This window comes from Apis cerana, linkage group LG14 (genome assembly GCF_029169275.1).
Source record: "Apis cerana isolate GH-2021 linkage group LG14, AcerK_1.0, whole genome shotgun sequence".
NCBI classification, from domain to species: Eukaryota; Metazoa; Arthropoda; class Insecta; order Hymenoptera; family Apidae; genus Apis; species Apis cerana.
The window spans coordinates 5,326,098-5,347,503 of NC_083865.1; the positions used below are offsets into that span (position 1 = coordinate 5,326,098).

The 21,406-nt window shown below is 35.1% G+C and overlaps 1 protein-coding gene across 3 annotated transcripts in view; it reads left to right on the forward strand.

Annotated features, from left to right (window-relative positions):
• Positions 1-21,406, forward strand: part of LOC107992927 (uncharacterized) — a 190,395-nt gene that overhangs the window by 11,428 nt on the left and 157,561 nt on the right. The window lies entirely within an intron of this gene.

The following is a 21,406-nucleotide window of genomic DNA, read 5'->3' on the forward strand; positions in this document are numbered from 1 at the left end:
ATTCCCGAAAACTTGCCCCCCTCCCCCTCTCTCCGATAAGTTCAACACCACGACAAATATAGAAAACATCGTCCAAAGTTCCTCCTCTTCCGTTTCCGCGAAGCCCCGCACTTGCAACTTGGACTGATAGAGCAAGATAGGGGTGGCGAGGGATGGGAAGGGGAGGGCAGGGGAGTTTCGAGAACACCTTTATCCAAAGACTTCGAAATTTTCTGTCGGCTTTGCGCCGTTCCCCTCTTATTCCACGAGAAGAAGGAGGAGAAGGAGGGAGGGATAGGGAATCCCGAAGATTGCCACCGCGTTTGAACTTCTCATGGGGGGAGGGAAGGAAGAGGACGCGCGATGTCTCTGCGAGAGGAAATCTCGCAGGACAGGGAGAGAGGGGGGAAGAAGAGAGGAGGGGGGACGTGCGCGACAGGCGAAAGGATTTTCAGGAACGAACGTAAAAACAAATGATAGTGGCTGTAAAGCGGGGTCTCGAGGAAAAGTATATGGTGGAAGGAGGGGGAGGGAAGGAGGGAGGGCACGCGGTTACAAGGGTGGTTGCAACCACCCGGACGATGACAATTTCTTTTTATTTTCGTTCCATCCAAAGGGGGAACGGGCTCTCCACTTTTATCTTTTCCCTTTGCTCCTTCTGTTCTCTTCTCTTCTCTTGGATCTTGGATCCTCCTTCCTCTGGATTTCTCCGGTCTTTTCTTCTCTCCTTGCTTCCTGGATCTAAGATTTTTTTTTGCTCCACCAAACCTGTGGTTGGACGACGAGAGATCTTCTATGGGGGTGTCGATCTCTGAGTTTTTCGTGATTAATATAGACGATCGAGTTTTTTTATTTTATTTCTATACAAGAAATAATCGTGGAGATAATTTGGTTCGGTGTTTGAAAGGGTACGATCTGATTATAAATAAATAAATGCAAATTTTATTTTTTCAAGGTAACTTTATTGCGTTTCACAGTACATACAATTATTATTGTTATTTTAAATTACAAATTTTTACAAAATATAACGTAGATTATGAATAGGTGAGGTGACTCCGTGAGCTAAAGTCTTAAATCATCTAAATTCTTCTTCGAATTAAAATTTGTCGTAAGAAACATTTTAATCCTGTCCCAACAAATATTCTGTTTCTAGTAAACAAATAGGATTGTCGTACAGTCTTTGAGAACAGATTTTTCGTTGTGCAAATATTTTTAATTCATTCCTCCATCGTCTTCAAAAGATTCTCTTTCTAATTAAAAATGACACTGCTTTGAGCTTTCGTCTCGTTAACGCTCATGCGATCTTGTGCACAATGATGTCACAAACTTCGGTTAATCTTTTAAGCCGGATAGCCCAAGTTTCGCGTTTCATTCGTTCGTTATTTTCTTCTTCACCGAGCGGCCAAGGAAACTCGGATCCTTGAGTTTCGATGAATGGAAGGGAAACGGGAAGGGTCAGTTCGTGAAAGTTGCACAAGCGAGATTCCCTTCATCCTTTCTTCGTGTATGTATGTGTTTCCCTTGAGATCTTGTCTTGCTCGATATTATTTTCTTTTTTTTTCCTCGTCTCGACGATCCAACACGGATGGTGCAACTGTAAGAAGAATTCATTTATCGAAATCGAACGTGGGAGGGAAAATTAAATACAATCGAGAGGAAAATTGGAGATTTGGACGTAAGAAGATTTTCATAATAAATTATATAATATCGTACATTCTTATATTTTCCTCTAACACTTGTTTTCGATGGTTAATAGGGAGAGAATATTGGAACGTGATACATTATTCACGAAAAGAATAACAGTATAATAATCGTAGTGTAATTTTAATGCAAATCGAGATTTCGAGATGACAATTCTTCTCTTTTATTAATCCAATTCTCCATATTAGAAGTTAATTAATTAAATTAAAATCAATAATTGAATAATATCTATATAACAACATCAAACGCGTTTATATAGATTAATTCAATTGATAATATCGAAGCATTATAAATGACGCGTCACAAATATGCGTAAACGGATTAATATCAAATACAATTCTTCATCGAATCATTCGTACAAAGTACGAATCGTTATATATAAAATATAAAAAATACAAATTAGGATAACAAATTATTATTTTGAATACTACTCACCATTTGCATTTTACGAAAGTATCCCTCGGCATTATCCTCGTGGTCGATGATGCCTTCCTTTTTCCCCCATGTTTTCAACAAAATTCCTTCTTTCCTTCCTCTTCTTTCTCTCTCTCTCTCTCTCCTCAAACAAGCGAGAAAAGTCTAGCAGAGGCTTTTCCCTCCAGTTTCACACGATTAATTTCCCTTATGCGATCAGAGTCGTTAGACCGAGGAAGATAAATCTGACGTGGCGCCTGGGGATTTCATCCCGGCTCGTTAAAAATGGAAATTACCGGCATTTTAAAAAGCTGATCTCACAGAGCGTGTGGAACAGGGTGGAAAAAGTTGGCGGAATTTGGCCAGGAACTCGTTCTTCCGCAAAATCTACCGGGTCTAACGAGTTCTTATTATCCTCGTCATCGTTTCGCCTTTTCCTTCCATCGATGAATTCTTCTTCCAAGAATCGTGGTTACGCGGTTCAACGAATCATTGGTATTCGCGGTTGGATGAAAACGGTTTCGAAAATGGCGATCAACGCGAGACATTATCAGTTTTTGGTCTGATCAGTTCAATTCGATGCTGCTACTGGTGTTCGGAATTGGGACGACGTGTTATTGGGGACACGGCGTAGAATACGCGTTAGCGTGATTTAATGATCGATGGATTGGTAATTACGATGGATTTAATTATATTGGCGTTAGATTTTGGTACTTACGTGCGTGGAAAATTGCAAGTCTCGAACGAAGATTTATGTTGTTCCAAGCTATTAGACGTAGTTCTTAGAAAAATTAGGGACTTAGGGATTATTTGATAATTTAATTGTTAATTTAATAGTTAGATTTGATTAAAGGTTCGAAGATTTCAAAGTCAATTCTATTTTTGTAAATTAAAATATATATTTTTTTATAGACTGATCGATACGATTCTCTTATTCTTTCCATATATATCGTTATACTTATACATACTTATAAAATATTTCAATTCTGATTTAGATTTACAATAATTTTTCTTCGCGCGTAAATAATTTTACGAAGTTAGAATTAAAATATTTTTTTTCTAAGTACTTTAATCCTTTCTTTTTTTTAAAATTGAAGTTAAAGAAATTACTTCGATCTCCATTCATTTCTGAAATATCATCATCCAATATCGTTTAATTCTGTTCGATGAGATATTTTTCCATCCTCGAAAAAGTAAGCCTATATAATAACGCGAAACATCTGGAATTTGAGGGATTTTTGCGTACAAGAGATATGTTTCGCGTTATACATTTGATTAAAATAGAAAGTGTATAGAGTACTTTGATGTCTCTGATTATACAGCGTTATTCGTATTAATGATCGGTATTATGTGTTGACTGTTAAACCGAATTCTATGTCACGTATTGATCTAAATCGGATACAAGGGTGCACTGATTGGCAGACCTGCGAATGATTAAACCACGCTAATTGACCGATTACCGCAATTTCGTGTCAACTAGCGTAATGGTAGTCTTTAAAGTAATCAAATTACGTCATGAACAAGTAACTAAGCTACATATCGGTTTACCTATATTTCGCGTGAAAATCGCATAGCTGGGGATTAATAACTGCGAATAACATAGAATTCGTTATTTTCTTCATTGTTCCATAGAAATTTCTAAATTAATTTGAGAAGCGAATTTAATTTTTACAAGATTTTATCTCGAACTAAAGTTGCAGATAATTTGAACAATCGTTTAACTTATTTCTTCATCCTTTTCTTTTTCTTTTTTTTTATTTGTTAGATAATAATCCCAATCTTTCATTCGAATACATAAATTATTCAAAAATTAAACTAATCGATGAATTTTGTAAAGATTTCATTTAAAAAATCAAGAATGATTATTATTCTCAATAGACAGAGTCCTCAAAAGGAAATCAATGTAACAATAAAAAAGAAAAATCCACTTAATTTCGTCATCCAATTTCGATAGAGAAGAGAAATTTCTATAATTTTCTACGTGGACAGTTAACGATTGATTTCCAAAAAAGAAACTCTATAGCTTTCTCAGCAGCTGTTTCCCCTTTTACTCGAAACGTAAACGGCTTCCGATATCGTTTCTCAGGGATCAGGGATAAAAACATTGACAAACGACGTCGTGATATTATAAAACAATTGATGAATTGGCTCGATAGCCAAACGGATAGTGGTGAAATATAGCGCGTGTTTCTTTCCACCACTCGTAGCAAATCCGCCCTCCTTTGTCTTTCCTTTTCATTTTCGTTTCTTCTTCTATCAACCGATCTCTCTTCTTTGCGCGTATCGTGCCAATCTGATAAGTCGCCTCTTCGATCGAGACAAATCGTTCGACGTCCATAGTTTTATGATCTAATTAATCGTTTAACAATTCTCGTAGCAATTGATGTAACGATTTAATGTGAGCTTGAGCTTGAACAATGGATGTTTAAATTTTTTATTCGAATCTGATGTTGGTTTCATCAGAGAAAACGCGTTGCAATTGCGTTTCGTGAAATTTTTATTTTTCGAAAGATGAATTGAGATGAAGTTGAAAAAAAAAATTTGGTAAAATGGGATATAATTAGATATTATATTCTTTGAGCTAGACGGATTAATGGTTAAATTGTTAACCGTTCGTGTACGAGAATGGGGATGTGAGCAAAAGGACATGGTCATTAAAAATTCGTTTTGACTTCAGCTTGCTTTGATCGTGGAATTTAAGGATAGCAGATGGTAATTTCTTGGTAATTTTGTGAGTACAAATTTCAAGCTATGTTGGTATATTGGTAATCCTTTGAGAGTCAAACAGCTCAAGTATTTGATATTTTATATTTATTTATTTTTTATTATTAAATATATATTAAAAGTAAAAAATAATTGTAGAATATCGAATTGAGTTGTAAAATATATTTTATTTTAAAAAATATTTTAATCCAACTAAATCATTATTAATTAGTTTATTTTCTTAAAACGATTTTTACCAGTCTCTTGGAAAAATCAAAGAGACAAAATTCATTTCCAAAATGTCAGATTACGTGTGTGAATTATTCTACTTTATGACGTTTAGAAGAATACAACTAGAATTAAGGTAAATTTACAATTTGCATTTATATTGAAGTAGAATGAAGAAACTTTTATTTGGTAGAATGGAACTAGCAAGAAGAAAGTGTGAAGCCCGAATAGTAAATGCAGTCTGTCGAAAAAAGTTTTGCAATATTTTAGATTTGAACTAAAATTGAACTCGTGTTTGATTCATGAACTGTTCAAACTATGAAACCATTTGTCTGTAAGTTTCTAATGGTGTTCTGTCAGGGAAAGTATATGTCGTTGAATACCCAAGTGAGCAAGAAGTCTTTAATTTATTTAGAATTAGGTTCATTCGTGGTTCAATTAGGTGAGCAAATAGGATACCTTAAGAAAGATTATAGTGTTTTATTTAATGCATCAAGTATACACATACAGATATGTAAAATTTTATTTAGAAAAATTTTCTTTTTCTGTTTATCTTTTTGTGATATTTATTAAAAAGGATATAGTTGTGTAGTTTTCTTCATTTTTTCATTTTTTTTAGTTTAGAACGTATATAATCTTTTCACATAATCATATCCAAACATATTCATCTCGTACACGTTATTCCCTAATACCAATTTTTCACCACGAATGTAAAAAGATGCCAACGATTCTTCTCAGAAGAATTTTTTACCATTATCAATCTCATCTCTCGTTCTCTCTTCAAAAAAAATATTTGCTCCACTGTTATCTTCGATCCTTCATTCTCTTTTTCTTCGCTCCAGAAAAGGAATAACCCTTTCGAAAAGATTTATTGACTATAGATCCATTGGAGCTCAATTTAAATCGTCTAATCGACTCTCTCTCTCTCTCTCTCTCTTTCTCTGTGGACGAAAAGGAAATTCGACAATATAAATCGCGACTGTCTCAACACTGTTCCACCACAATAATGAGATTATTTGTAATTCCAGCGCCGACTGATCAAATCTTCCTAATTTCCTGGATCTTACCCGCTTAAAATTCCGCTCGCGAAACGGTGTCCGCCTTCTCTTGGGGGAGGGAGGGGGGGGATGCGCCCAACCGAAACGACTCTACCTAGGACGAGGTAGAACTGTTGCAGAAGAAGAAAGCTTTTCGTTGCCAAGAGTGGAGAGAGAGAAATAAAGAGTAAGGCTTAAGGGAGGAAAATTGAAAATAAACGCGCAAAACGCTAACGGGGTCGTATTAACTTCTAACGAGTACTCTGAATACTCTAAATTAAATCGTTGAGCTGCTGAGAATTCGCGGATTCGAGTAAAATTGAACCTTAGTCCCGGATTTAGATCTCCTTTCCTTTGGCAGATAGTTTCAGGGAGGAATAATTCCGTTTAGTAGAAGTTTGTAGATGGTAAAGTTATTTTTGAAGTTGGAGAGGATAGTTTGATTATATTTTTCTTATTTATTATTCAAATTTTGTTTATGTAAATCGTGAAATTTTTGTTTCTTTTTCTTGTGGAAATATCGTTTGAAAATATATCGGTATATTGGGTTCAATAATTGAAGAAATTTTTTAATTTCATTATTATTATTGCAATGATAATTTTTTGACATATCGTTTTCATTTTCGCGTTGTAATTGTTAAATTAGAATAAAAATTCATTTCAATTTATATCAATTTGTAAATAATTGCGCGATATAAAGTTATATAATATTAATAATATTTGTAAATTTGATTTTCTATGCATAATATTAATTATATAGTAATAATTATATCGTAAAATTGTAATATCGAATTTCGTTGCATGATATAAGTATATTGCGTTTATTAAATTAGTTTGGAGGTCGTGTAAAATAATCTATTATTCAAAACTTAATTAATATAATTATTGGAAATCAATTATTGCACATTTGATTCAAGATTAGATTCGATTTCGTTAATAGTTTTGTTTATTATTAGTAATTTCGATAATCGATAATTTATATATCTTTTGAATAATAAATGATTGGCTCGAATATTAACAAACATTTCTCTTACTCGTCGCAAAGATATCAAAATTCAGCTTATTCATTCTTTCTCATTCCATATACATAATATATGGAAAGCTAACAAGCTCTTTGCTCAAGAAACAACCGCAAAGTTCTGTCAAGTTTCTTCCTTTGTAATACACCACAGAGGAACAATAGTAACTTGCAACAAACTTTTCTTGTTGCTCGCAAAATTAAATCGGTGTATAGATGGTAAAAACTTCCTGAAAAAGTCCTCAGTTTTTTTTCTTTTTCTCTTTTTTTTTTCTCTAGAAGAGTTTTTCGAGCTTACATTTTTTTCTTCCCCCTCATTCACCAGGCTTTCTCCCTCCTCCCTCTTCCAATGACACGATACCCTCTTGAACTTCTCTTTAAATCGAGGAAATAGTGTTCCTCCCTTATCTCCATTGTTTTTCCTCTCCCTTCCTCCCCCCTATTCCTCGATTTTTTCACTCTCCTCTCCCGTTGTTTCTCGTTATCTCCGATCCATCCGGTCTCTCTGTCGCGAAATCCTCTTTCTCACTCCTCCCCCTCCCCCTCGACCTCGCGCCAAAGCAATTTAATCAAAGTCTATCCTTGTTCCGTGTCCGCCCTATCGGTCTCTCACCAGCCGAGGCTTTTCTTTTATTTGTGCTCGAGCTTGCGGCGATCCCCTGGCATCTTCTGGCTAGTTGTGTTGCTCTGGACAAACGGAAATTTGAATAATCCTGTCCATAAACCGTTGTTAAATGCCGGCCAATGAAATTTGATGTTGAGATCGTGGACAGCGCGCAATATGGTCCCTGTTAGTCACTGCAATTACGCGATTGCAGTTGTTCGGATTATTCAATTATTGGATACGCGTGGCGGAGGATGAAAATAGAGGATGAAAGAAATTTTGAGGACGAAAGTATGAAATTAATTTTCAGTCTTTTCTTTTTTTTTCTCCCTTTTATTTATTCCATTTGGAATTGGAATATTTAAAAAAAAATGTGGATTACGTGGAAAATTTTTAGGATTGCGAGAGCAGTTGAAAAATTCCTTGGGGATTTCTCTTTTCTGTTAAAATTAATTTAAGGTAAAGAGATAAAGAGATTGGTATAATTTTTGAGTTCTTGATGAGCAGGGAAAACAAAATTTAAATAAATTTTGATTTCATTTTTGAAATTTGGTTAAGATGATTGATCCTTTCATCCGAGGCTTTTTGTGATGAAACGGGAATGTAAAAAAATATTTTGTAATTCCATGTAAAATTATCCGTATTTTATTGAAGGGAGAGGTAGCATTATACCGGATAATATCAAAAAGAAAAAGAAAAAAATGAAATTTTAAGCGGGCTGCTCAAAAATGCTTGATTTTTCTATTTCACGTGAAATGTCGGATAAAAGTATGCATGCACAATTTCGTTGAGGTTTTACATTTGCATATGTGAAATTCGGGCAAGGGTGCTCATCAATTACATGCATGAACATGAAAAATTTCTCTTTTCGACCTTCGTTGCTTTCCAATTTTTTCCCCTGTCGCTTTGATTTCCTTATACACGTGTAACACACACTCGTCCAATATTTTTACGCGGAATGAATTTTAAATGTACTAAATAAAAAACGAGCAGAAAAGAAAAAAGGAAAAGTAAATATTACACACGTAACAAATCTTTCCTTTTTTCACGAATCCGTGAAAAATATACGAACAGTTCGATACGTTCCTTTTCATTTGATTTCAGTTTTCCGCGAGATTCGTATATATATGTTAGAAAAAATTGTGTCACCAGTGGTTCAGGCGATGAATCGAAATCGTCGTTAATTAAGAAAAGGTGGTGAAAGAACAATTTACGAAATTGGACGACTCGCGTTGACTGTTGTTTTTCATTTATGAGATTACCCGCCGCCAGGATAAATTAAAGCAATTTCTGGCCGCAATAGAACTAAAAGCTTTTCTCGGACTTTTTCATCTTAAAAAGGTTTCTTCGTTAAATATCGTTTCTAAAGGTGCGTCTGCCACTCACCTCCACCGTTAACGAAACGCATTGTTATTGACACATTTCCTCGAGGATAAACATCGCGTTGTTTGACCGTTCGTTTGAAAAAACTTTATTTCATTTCCGCCACGTTTACCCTCCTCGTGGACAATTCTCGCTATAAATCAGATGTGGGAAAGTTTACCTACGTGGAAAATCTAATCCCAACTCTTCAATCTTCTTCACCTGCACAATTTATTTTTGGGAACAATTTGCGAGACGATATAAATCTTACGAATCGATCTTCGAATGGATCTTCAATATACATAATTCTTTAAGAAATTATTAAGAATTTTAATTTTGCTTTTTTTTTTAATTCAAGGGAAAAATTGCCCCTTTCCTAGGAATCGACGAAAAAAAGTGGTATTAAAGAATTAAATTACTTTTAGCAATCTGTGAAAAAAATTCACGAAAAAAAATATTTTTTTTACGAAGGTAAATCCCACAGATTTATATTCTAATGGGAAAAATTTTATTCTACATTTTTTTTTTGCTCGTTTTTAGGCGTAGAATAACCTTTGCTGATCGAGAATTGGACAGATTTGCATATTTTTAATCTACTTTCCTATTTAAACGCTAATTAATTAGACTTTATTTTCACAATATCAAACTTTTTATAAAATCTCTCATCAAATTACGCGATACTTCAACTCGATTAATTACACCTACATTACCACGATATATAAATACTTAATCATTGCGAGATGAAAATTGTTCAAATTTGTGCGAAGCCAAACAAGAAAGAATGAAAAGAAAAACAAAAAAAAAAAAAAGAAAGGAAACATAAGTGCCTCATCCGCCAGGATATAATTTAGATAAACGGGGCGAACACGTTGGAGCGAAATCAGAGCGAAATTGGATTCAAACGGTAGTCAATGGGGGTAATTCTGGATCGAGCTTAACACACTTGACGTTTTCAGGATCGACGGTGTTGGGGGAGGGTTGGTTGGAGACCTTTCGGTCGGTGGTTTCGAGAAATCCAGGAAAATCTGTGGGATTTTCTTGCGGCATTGTCGCAGACACCCGGGGAAAAAGGGAAAGAATGTCGTGGGCATAGGAAGACGGAGGGGGTGGCGACGAGTAAGCAGCAAGAAACTCGGATCGAGTAGGTGATGGGTCGGTGCCATGTAGCAGATGTTCGATGTGGTTCTCGTCGATTCGTGAATCGACAACCTCTCGACACGGGAAAACTTTTTTCGACTTACCACCTGATCCCTTCTATCCTCTACTTGATTTACAATTTTGGAAAGCTTTTAGCGTAATGGCCGTCCAGGGTTAAACCTCTGCCAACTTCTTTCGACGTTTTGGTAAAAAAAAATTTTTTTTTTTTACGTCTTTGTGCGATCGCCATATTTCTCGATTTGTTTTAATTTTTAGGAGGAAGCGACTGCCATCGAGGATAGATTTTTTTTTTAGAATTATTCTTCGTGTTTTTGTTGAAATTGTTTGTGTATTGTCGTCATGGAGAAGAAGATTAGTGTTCTTTGATCGTTTCAAAATTTGAATTGAGAGAGAGAGAAAGAGAGAGAGAGAGAGAAAAGTTGTTAATACATTTAGGATAATAATTATGCTATGAATATCGCGAAATTTCATTTTTCTTTTTATTTCGTTTCAGGTATAATAGGTAAATAAAGATCTTCTTATTGAGGGAAATTCTTATTAGGGAAAATCTCGTTACAATGAAATCTCGATTAACCTCGAGGCGGATAATCGAGACCTGAGGGAGAATAAAAAGGCGTATTTTGGATGGAAAATAAGCTCTCTTATATTATTATATGGGAAAAGATACATGTTCTTTTTATACAATATAATTATAGTTAAGAATAATCTATTCGTATTTTATGAATTAGATTATTATATCTCAATTATTGCAATTTCAGATAATTTATAAACTATCTGGTATTTTTAGAAATAAATGGATCTATTTGGAAATTGAAAATCCATTTGATCACAAAAACGCGGAAGATTTTCTCGTGATTTTCGGCAGTTGAATTGTAACTTTCAAGTGAATATAAAATGTAGTGGCTAAGTACGAACCGCTGTAAAGCATTTTGCATAAATTGGCAAGTTTCGGCCAAAAGCCACGATCGATAAATCAATCCAATTTCTACATGAATATTCCGGATTCAAAACTTTTCTCATTAATTCCCGACTTAAAAACTCCTGTCGTTTCATATAGCTCCACCAGTTTGATTCCACAAAAGGAACTTTCCAGTCGCAGTTTTTAGAATTAAACTTGGACGAAACAAAAATCGAGTTTCCAGTTTTCGAGGTAAAATTTCTGCAAAACGTGAAATATGAATCGATTGCTGACGATTCCAAAAATCGATCCCCGCACAAAACGATACATCAAACTTTCAAAATTTCCTTTCCATTCTCTCCCATGTTCGGAAAACATTTCCACACTCGAACAAATTTGTACATCTCAGAATCGCAAGCTTCACATCTCACTATATTCTTCGTCAAGAGAGATCTAGAGGTCAGACATTTGCATTATGCGTGGATATTCGAGACATTTCTTCTCAAAATTACTTTCCATTCGGAAGAAATTATATTTCTATAACTTTCGTTCCAGGAAAGATCCAATCTAGGATCTAATACATCGTATAGATTTTCCATAAACGCGAGTCTGAAACGGCCAGGTCAGTCGAATTTCGACGATGGAACCACCTCACCTACGTTTTTCGTTCAAATATTAACACTGTGAAATCATGTGTCCATGTATCTCGAATATGGGGATCATAAGTTTTAATTCATTCATGAATAGGATTGTCTAGTTGTGAGTTAAATAGGCTAGATTCGTTTGAGTGGAAGTTACGAGTGCGAGATTATGCGATGATACAGATAAATGAAAATTAAACGGATGTGTATTTAACAACCGTGAATTTTAACGAGGAAATCTTATGAATATTTCTTTTTATATATTTCTTTGTCTCTTGAAGGAATTTATCAAGATCAAAAGAGAATAATTTTTCTTTTCTATCTTTCGATTCTAGTTATTTTTAGAAACAAATGATATTGAAAAATATCGTTTCTTATATTTTTCGAGATATTCGAGGAAAGTGATTTCGTATATTTCGTTGGAATCAAATTTTATATTTCTTTAGAAGTTGTTATTATTGACATTTTATTGGATCAATGAAGCTGTTCCAAGATTGTTCTATGTATATTTTCAGGTCGATATTCGTTAAAGATTGATCAAGGAAAATTTGTCTCGTGATCAAGATATGTTAGATTCATTAGAATGGATGTGAAACGCCAGTCGTAGTATAGACCGTAGGTAAACATTCATTTGCAGAGTGTACTTTGCTGACAGTGTTCGGTTTATTTTAATGCATCTTCAAACGAGAATAATCCTGCTAGTCTTGCTAGTCTTGAAACAAGATTAAATTTATACGATGACTGTTTAACTTATAAGGTGAAACCACTTGCAAATGCTTCGCTGCCAACTCAACGATTTCGTCGTTATTCACGATTTAATTCCGATCAAATGAGAGTTGCAACCACTTATTTTCGAAACGAGCGACATTATAAAAAAAAAGTAGGAAGTTGTATTAATTTTTATATCTTTTTTTCTTTTTGCACACGAATATCGTGTGTTGATACAATGATAAGTATTAAGAGTTAGAGAGAAAAAGAAGAAAGCAAGAACTTTTCATCAATTTTCTTTTTTTCTCCTTTTCTCCAAGAAACAAAGTTGAAATTAAAATTTGGAATAACTTATCTTTAACGGATACGATATTAAAAACTAGGTTGGCATTATATTAATTTTTCCCTAAATTAAATCCGCCAAAATTTTTTATCGAACTCCTACTTTTATTTTCGCAGAAATTAAAAAGTTTCATTCGTTTATTTCCAAGTTAAACGCTTATTTAAAAATTTAAAAATAGAACGTTGCCATCGAAGGAATTATTATTATTATTTTTTTTAAATTAAATTTTAATTCTCCACGAAATTTTCTCTTTTTTCATCCAGTCAATCTCTAAAGAGACAAACATGATAATTAAATAAAAGAAGTAAGAGGGAATTTCATCAAAATGTCGAATCTTCGTCAATATTTTGGTTGCCAATCAACCAATCCGGATATCGGAATTCAATCTTTATCGGTCAATTTTCCGACCCCATTCTCGTTATACGGACAAATATACGGGGTGTTTGTTTTATCTGAAACGTTTAAAGTGAAAAAAATCTTGTAAGAAAAGTATATTAAGAACGTAAGTACGTAAGAATGTAAGTAATATTACGAGAAGAAAAATTGTGTACGATCCCATTTAGAAGAAGAGATCAAAAATTAAAACTTTGTCGTCCATTTATAGAAAACGCATTCCCTTATACCTATCAAAACTTTTCCAAGAATATTTTTTTTTTCGTGACACCTTTTCCCCGCAAGATGTTTCGCTTTTATTGCGTCAGATAAAAAAAAATACACACACACACACATACACGTACGCTCTATATGCACACCCTAGGTGAACGCGAATAACCACGAACACAGACGTGTTTCTTGTCGATACGGATCGCATCGTTTCGTGGGTACGAAGCTATCGAATGCCAAACTTTCGAGCGTTTATTGCGCTTTGACCGTTCGACAGTCGCCTATCGCCATTTTCGACAGTTATTTGTTTCGAGAGGGTTGTAGAGGAAAAAGAACCGCGCTCTTCTTTTATAGTCCTGCTCTCGAATCGTTTCGAGAAATCTCGACACTCGATTACGAAGATTATGGATTTATTTCTTGGAGATACTGCGATATTTTTCTTGATCGTAAAGAAAAAAAAAAGGAGAGTGTCTGTTGTTAGATTATTGCGCGTGAATCGAACAGGATTAAGGGAAAATTTTTTGGAATTTTTTTTCGAAATTTAAAGAAATAGTTTTTCAAAATCAGATTTTAACGCCAAGTTATTCTGGTTTGAAGTATATTTTAATAAGTATTTCTCAAGCTATTTTAAATTTTCCCCAATCTTGATTTCAAGAGAAAATTTTAGAGCTTTATCGAATCTTTGGGTTATAGATAGGCGAGAAATTGGATGAAATTAGTTTGGAAAAAGCAATTTTTGCGAGGAATATATTTTTATGACACAGTTTAGGTAAAAGTAATAAAATGAATAGCAAGAAAATCTTTTTCCAAGATTACTTTTGTAGAAATAAAGATAAAGTGCCATTTTTGATAGCATATCCCATCAATTTTAACGACTTTGCTCTACTATTACAGCTTTCGGGATTTCGTTTCACTACCATTTCGACTTTTCGAGGAATCGAGGACATTTTTGAGAACGAATATTGTTCATCGAGCGAAAAATATTAATCCTTGCAATCGCAACACAAGATTAATCATCGTTCAATTTGTTTCCACCGATTTTGATTAAAATTTCGATGCTTCGAAAAAATTGATTATTTTCAAGCTTAATCCAAATAGCGGAAAAAATTATTAGATTCGTAGAAAGAAGCCGTCTCTGATCGAGTTAATCAGTAACACGTGTTACTAATAGCACGGTTACGATTCATGGTGCGATCGAAAAATTATTTTCACCCCTATTTTCGCCGAGATCGTAGTCAGATAGTTGGCGCGATCGAACGAAATTACTTTTTTCATCGATCCACGAGATGCATTCAACTGGAAAGCGATAAAGCAGGTTCGTTATCAGCCACGATATCTTTGCTCGGAGCGGTAATCAAGTTTCAACCTTCCGGTCGCACCACGCTTCCGGCTTTCTAGTTTCCCTCGCGCTGCGGCTATTAAACAACGCAATCCGTGATTCCACTCGGCCGATAAATTAATTTTCCGGCTTCGTTAGCGCCATAATGAGCTCGTCATCCGTAATTCCCGTCGAAATCCCTCTGGACTGAAAACGATGTCGCGATAACGATAACTGTGGTGGTGGATTCTAAGTTTATCCTTTCGACTCGAAATCATCTTAAATTGGTACGTAATTATCTCTTCCTGCTATTAATGCATTCTTGTGGAAACGTTGGATTGAACATTGGAGATTATCGAAATTTTTATTTGTTTGTAGGTTATAGATTTTCTTTCATAATAATTTATCAACTAATGATAAAATATCGAATGGGATTTATAATTTTGAAAATTTAAAAAATTTTATATTTCGTTCGTTCGAATGTTAAAGTTTCGATTTTTATTTCACCAATAATTTTAAATAAGAGAAGACAATTGTACTAATAATATTAGTTCAATTGCGGAAGAGCTCTGATAATGAATTTTTGTGAAAAAATCTTGCGAAAAGAAATGAAAATTGATAGCTTCGCTTTTTAACGATAAGGTAATATTATCGATGCATTTTAACCGATGAAGCAGTTTACCTTTTCAATATTTCTCAATACAGCAGCAACTGTTCATAATGACATTGTTGATTGGATGCATGCATAATTAATTTCTCAGAATCTGTCAAGTCATTGTGGAGTTGCGTAGCATAGCAAACAATAGATTGAATTTATTCTTTCTCTTCTTTCTCATTTTTATCACAAAATTTGTATTTCTCGATATCATAGTTAAATTCGAAAAGCAATAACCGTATCTTAAGAATTAATAATAAAAAGCCAGTAAAGTGTCGGAGAAGGCGTAATATATTTCGAGGATTTATACCCTCTCTCGAAAAAGAATTTCTCTTGACTAGAGTTATTGCTTTAACAGCCTCACTCCCGTATATATACAACCGTTTACCGTATCTTGATACTTATGTTACCATCGATAATTTATAAAAAATTTAATTATCCATATCATTCCTTAATTTTCCTCTATATCGTAAAATGCATTTCTCGCCCATCGAATATTTTAATATCGTCATCTGGACTACTCGTCCATATATATCACACTCACAAATAATTTTTGGCAAAGGTTGAACACGAAAAAAAATACCTCGAAATATTAAAAATCATTCTCCTCGATCACTAAACCCGTTCTTCTGTTTTCTTCTAAATATACATCAAGCATCCAAAGTCAGCAATTAACCCAAGAAGTGCCTCCCTCTCTCCTTCTCGCTCTTTCTAACATCGCGCCTATCAATAAAACTACCCTCCACCCTCGTGTAATGGGTGTTCCCCCTGAAAAAGGAAGGGTCGGGGCGCTCTTTAGCGCGCGAAAGTCTAGATAGACAGAGAGAGAGGAATTGGGAGAAGGGGAGGGAGAGCCATGGCACAGAAAAAGATATCCAAGGCTTCGGTCTCGGCCGAAGTCGTCCGACCAAGTTCGCGAGGGTTGAGATCAAAAGAGCCGTGTAATTTACTCGTCGCCTACCCCGTGTTCTATCAGCGTTACGACCGCTACGTTGCATATCACGCTTATATATCATATTGATAACGTAGATGTTCATTAAGGGAAACGTGCGATTGATCGTCGAGATAAGATCTGAAAAGTTTGGAGTTTTTTTCTATGTGATCTTTTGATTAACAGTATGATAATTATAGACAATTGAATTAGTGACGCGATATTGTAGGAAAGGTAGAAGGAAGAAACTGAAGATTTAAGAATTCTATTCTTCTTTCTCAATCTCTTGAGAAATTCTTTATATACTCTCTTTCTCTCTGCAATGCACGAAATAGATCTCGAAAAACAATTCTCAATTTCCCAGTTACACGCATACTTGAACAGAAACGAACTAGAAACACTCTTCCTTCTCTCCAAGAAAAAATTGGAGAGATCAGAAGAAAGGAATATACCCACGAGACAGATAGATACTCGAATATGTACTTGAGGAGGCGTTTGTACGCGCGACAAGAGATCGTTTTCGCGAAAGAAAACTCGTGGAAAGCTTCACGATGGCGAGGGCGTAAAAATTGCCGCGGAAAAACCTTCCGGATGATTCCATTCTCTCGTTTAAACCTCCTGAGAGACGCAGGTCACTGTGGTTGCGCCCAATGGTCGTAACAGCACGGGTGAGAAAAGAAAACGGAGGCAAGGGGATGGAAAATAGAGGGAAAGGGTGACCGGTGGCTGTGTGTAGCGTTGTAACTTGTCGGCATTAAGCCAATTAAGATGACGCATGGTCCCCAAACTTTTCCTCCCCCCAAGCACGATCAATTTCGTGAGCTCGGGCTTACACGCGAGCCGAGGTTGGTAACTCGAGTCTCCACCTCGAACAACCCCTTCCGTTTCTTTTTTTCTTAACCGTTCCGCGATAATTTTTCACGTTTCCGTCGTGGCGAGGGAAAATTGATTTCCCGAGTTTCTTCTCGGTTTGTCGGCCGTGTTCCCGCGATTTGTCACGCCTCGTGTCGTTAATTTGCAGCAGGTTTCGATTTCGATGGAGAGTATTCGAAAGGTATTCGATTTTTATTGTTGTAATCCGTGAAATGAATCGGATGAGTGAAAATGTAGATGCATTTTTTATTTTTTGTAATAAGAAGAAAAGTACGTGTAGGTATGGTTTTTGACAAGAATTAAATTATCGATTTTTATTCAAACGAAAATATAATTGCAATTAGTTTCGTGTTGTTACGTTAATATTTCGAATTATAGGTATTAAAGGGATTGTTGATTCCTTCCACGATTGCATTTCTTTCGTTTTAAAAGGTATAATCGAGGTATAGAAATAAATTAGGGAAATCTTTGTTCGTACGTTTGCTCTGTTTGTTTTCTTTTCTTCTTTGATCTGGCAGCAGTCCACTTTCCTCCAATTTATATGATATTTTCATCAAGGATGAAAAATCTTTCTAATAATATAATCTTCTCGTGTATATAAGAATAAGAATGTGATATTAATCGTTCAATACTTCAAATTACATAAATAATAACGCGATATCGATTATTTTCATTCCTTTTAAAGATACATTTATTTTTATTAGAGATAAAATTGGGCAAAGAGAATGCTTGATCTATTTATCCATGATCTACTCCATATATATTTAAAAGATTTTTCGTCATTGCTAATTACTAATTGTCATCGCCACTCGCAATTAAAAATTAATTCGATGGCTTATCATCATCCACGCTCCCTCCACGAACAATCAGAGTTTTTTAAAATCGCAGGACCTAGATTCGAATCGACGTTCCTTACGTCGGAATTCTCGCTCCATTCCCTGAATTTGCAAGCACGCGAGTCGTTGGTAAAAGGATCAAAAGCCGTTTGGAGGTCGTTTCTGAAAAGCGTCGTCTCGCATTCGATTAAAGATAGTGCTCGCATCATTTCCGCCCGACCACGCGGAATCGAAAGATCGAAAAGGGACAACGCGTGCTTCCTTCTCGATCTGATTCCTGGCCCATTGAAACGCGGCTGTCTATGCGTCAATTCCGGTTAGTTAACCTCATTCAAAAGCAGACGCGATGTCTCGAATCGAATTTAACTCGAGATACGCGATAGGAATGCGAGTTGCTTGTCGGAGAAAGGCATTTCTTCTTATTTCCGGGAAAACAGAAAAAGTACGTGTTTGCCTTTAAGTTGTGGCTGATGTATATATCAGATTTTTTGAGAAATTCTTCTCGAGAGATCTTCTTAAGAATCTTAGGGATTAGGAAATTTCATAGCATTAATTGTATTTTATTTGAAAATTTTAAATCACGATATTTGAAGTCTGGTAAAGATTTATTGATAAAAATATCGAGCAACGATATTCGTGAGATTTTCTTGTATGAAGATAACTTTTTTAGTCTTCGTAATCTTCTCTAAATTATCTTCATATTACGATGAGTTTCGATCAAGTGATGACAAGTGAATGAAATCGAAGTATGATCGGGTAAATAATTCTAAAATGATCTAAAAGCTTCTTCTCGCGAGTTTAAATCAATTTTTGAGTAAATGAAAACAAACAATGCGTTTGACGGAATCGTTTGAATATTTATAATGCGTGTAAATTAAACGGGATGTCGTTAAATCTGTTTAAATCGGTGTTAAAATTACATTTAAACTTGAACAGGGGATGAAAATTTAACGGGGGTTTAAGTATCCCGAGCGTATGAAACTCGATATAATTAACGATGCGATTATTAAGAACTTCAGATCCTCCCTCCTCCTCCTCCCCCCTCATTCCAAAGAAATATTACTGAATTAATTGAATCTTACTTCATACAGTATAATATTCTTAAATGATTAACGTAATTTTAAGTTTCGCGGGTAGGAAACTGTATCAAAGTGATGTACATCTAGTTAAAAACGTTTTAACGAGAAAAATATTACGGAGAGAGAGAGAAAGAGAGAGAGATATTCAGCTTTTAAAACGCGGTACTCGAGAGATTTTTTCTTCTTTTTATATAAAGATTCGCGAATATCGAGCGTTTCGCAATTTAGTTGAATTCAAGTCCCTTTTAAAATTTCAAGTTGGAATTTATGATGTTCCGTTTAATTTTCACGTATCTTTTTACGAAACGATGCATTTTTAATATAAATTACAGCATAAACGTTTACCTTACAAACAGAGGGGTTGAAGGTTATTCATTTGATGAATCCAAATGTTCCTCGAATGATTCGATACCGATTGAATATTAATAATAATGGGTTAGCAGCAATTTATGATTCGTCCCGTCTTTTCTTTTCGTGAAATTATTTCATGATTCGGATGACGGGCTCGAAGGACCTCGTTATAAGAAGATTTTGAATCGCAAACTTCCATAAATTGCGCCGGGAAAGAAAATGGCCGTCAGTCTTGTTACTGTTCATCTAAAGTCACTTTGTATGTAATAAGGGACTTCAGTTCCATGAAAACTACTTTCAAACTTCGTGCTCCTTACATTTTTATCCGGCTAGCGCAGAACAGGTCGATGTTTCTTTTGGGGCATCTTCAAGGCATAATGGAAACTGTTTAATAACGCGCATTTACCTTTGACGATGGCAACAATGCAACGTTGAAATTGCTCGTAAAAAATGAAACTTTTAACATGCAAACCGCTTCGTCTTCGAGAATCTAACGTTCCATGTATTTCTTTCGTTCTTTTTTAATCAATAGAAATTATTTTATCGTAGTATCATGTATCTCTGATACGATATACATATACCTACAATCGAAAGAAACGGTTTATAGTTCCATGGTGTTCGATATTGAATAATTGAATAAATTAGAAATCGAATAAATGTATTATTCAAATAAGGATGGAGAATAAAAGCACAATTTAAAAGGCTCTAACGATGGAAATCTTTTACCTCTAAACAAAAAGGAATCGCAACGATCGTTTAAATTTTTCCCATTTTTTTTAATTAAAAGCTTGAAATCGTAAGGCAAAATTACATGTTTCGACCTTTCCTTAGAAAAAAGCACCTCTCGAACACCTTTTCTCCCTCGATAAAAGATGGAGAAAGCAAGAAATAATCGTAAGCCGAACGGGTGCACGCTCTCTCGTTTCGTCACGTCTCTTAATCCACTTAGAGGCGGCCTTTTAATCGCCACGAGAGGGCGCTTTTTTGCCGCGATAACAATAGCCCGCCGCCCCCTCTATTAGTAAACCGTGCACGCGACTCATGCTCGTTTAACCGGCGACCGCCAACCAGGGTTGAATTAATACGGCTTTTAAAATGAGAGGCCGCAACAGAGGCCGCGTTTAAGAATTTATGTATCGCGGCAATTAAGCCGGAACCCGCGGCTCGAGACGATCGTCGATCGATCTCGACGAAAGCGAATTGAATTTTTCATTTTGAGCTCGGATTTGCCGGCACGCGTCCTATTTGCGTTTCGTGTGTCCAGTGTGCAACTTTCTTCGATTCGTTTTTTCTCTCGAAAGGGTGGCGAATGTTGGTCGAGCAAATTTGGATTTTGATTCAACATTCGATGATTGGTTTTCGAAATTCTGGTTCCCTTTTTTTTCTTTATAGAATTTCAGATATTTAAATTCTTGTTTAATTGTACTCTATATTTGTACGTCGTCCGGAAATTCGCGCGTTAATAGAATGCACAGAAAACGCGCATAATGAAACAAGCGTTTAATTAAATGCTACCCCTGTGTTTAAAGGTCTTCAACTGCACGAACATGCGTCACATCGGCATGGAAAATTTTGACTTGTTTGTGGACGCTTTCCTCTCCTCGGAATTTCGCAATGAAATTTAATTAGATCGATATAAAACAGTATCGAAATTTTCTGGTTAAATAATATTTGTTCGAAATAAAGAGAATAGAATTCACGAGGAATTGTGCATCATGAACACGGTGGTTTCACGGTAGTTTATAACTTTAGAGATTTAAAAGCCTCAATCGAAAAATTGAAATATATAGGGTTCAATTTAGGAAAAATTATTTCATTACAGCTGGATTAATTACTGTGTTAATTACTTATGAAGCAATTAATTGAATATTCTCTCGAAAAAAGATTGTTTTTTGAACAAACAAGATCAAACAAATTCAATATAATTCTTTTCTAATATAAGGCTTAAAGTATCCGAGAAGAAACA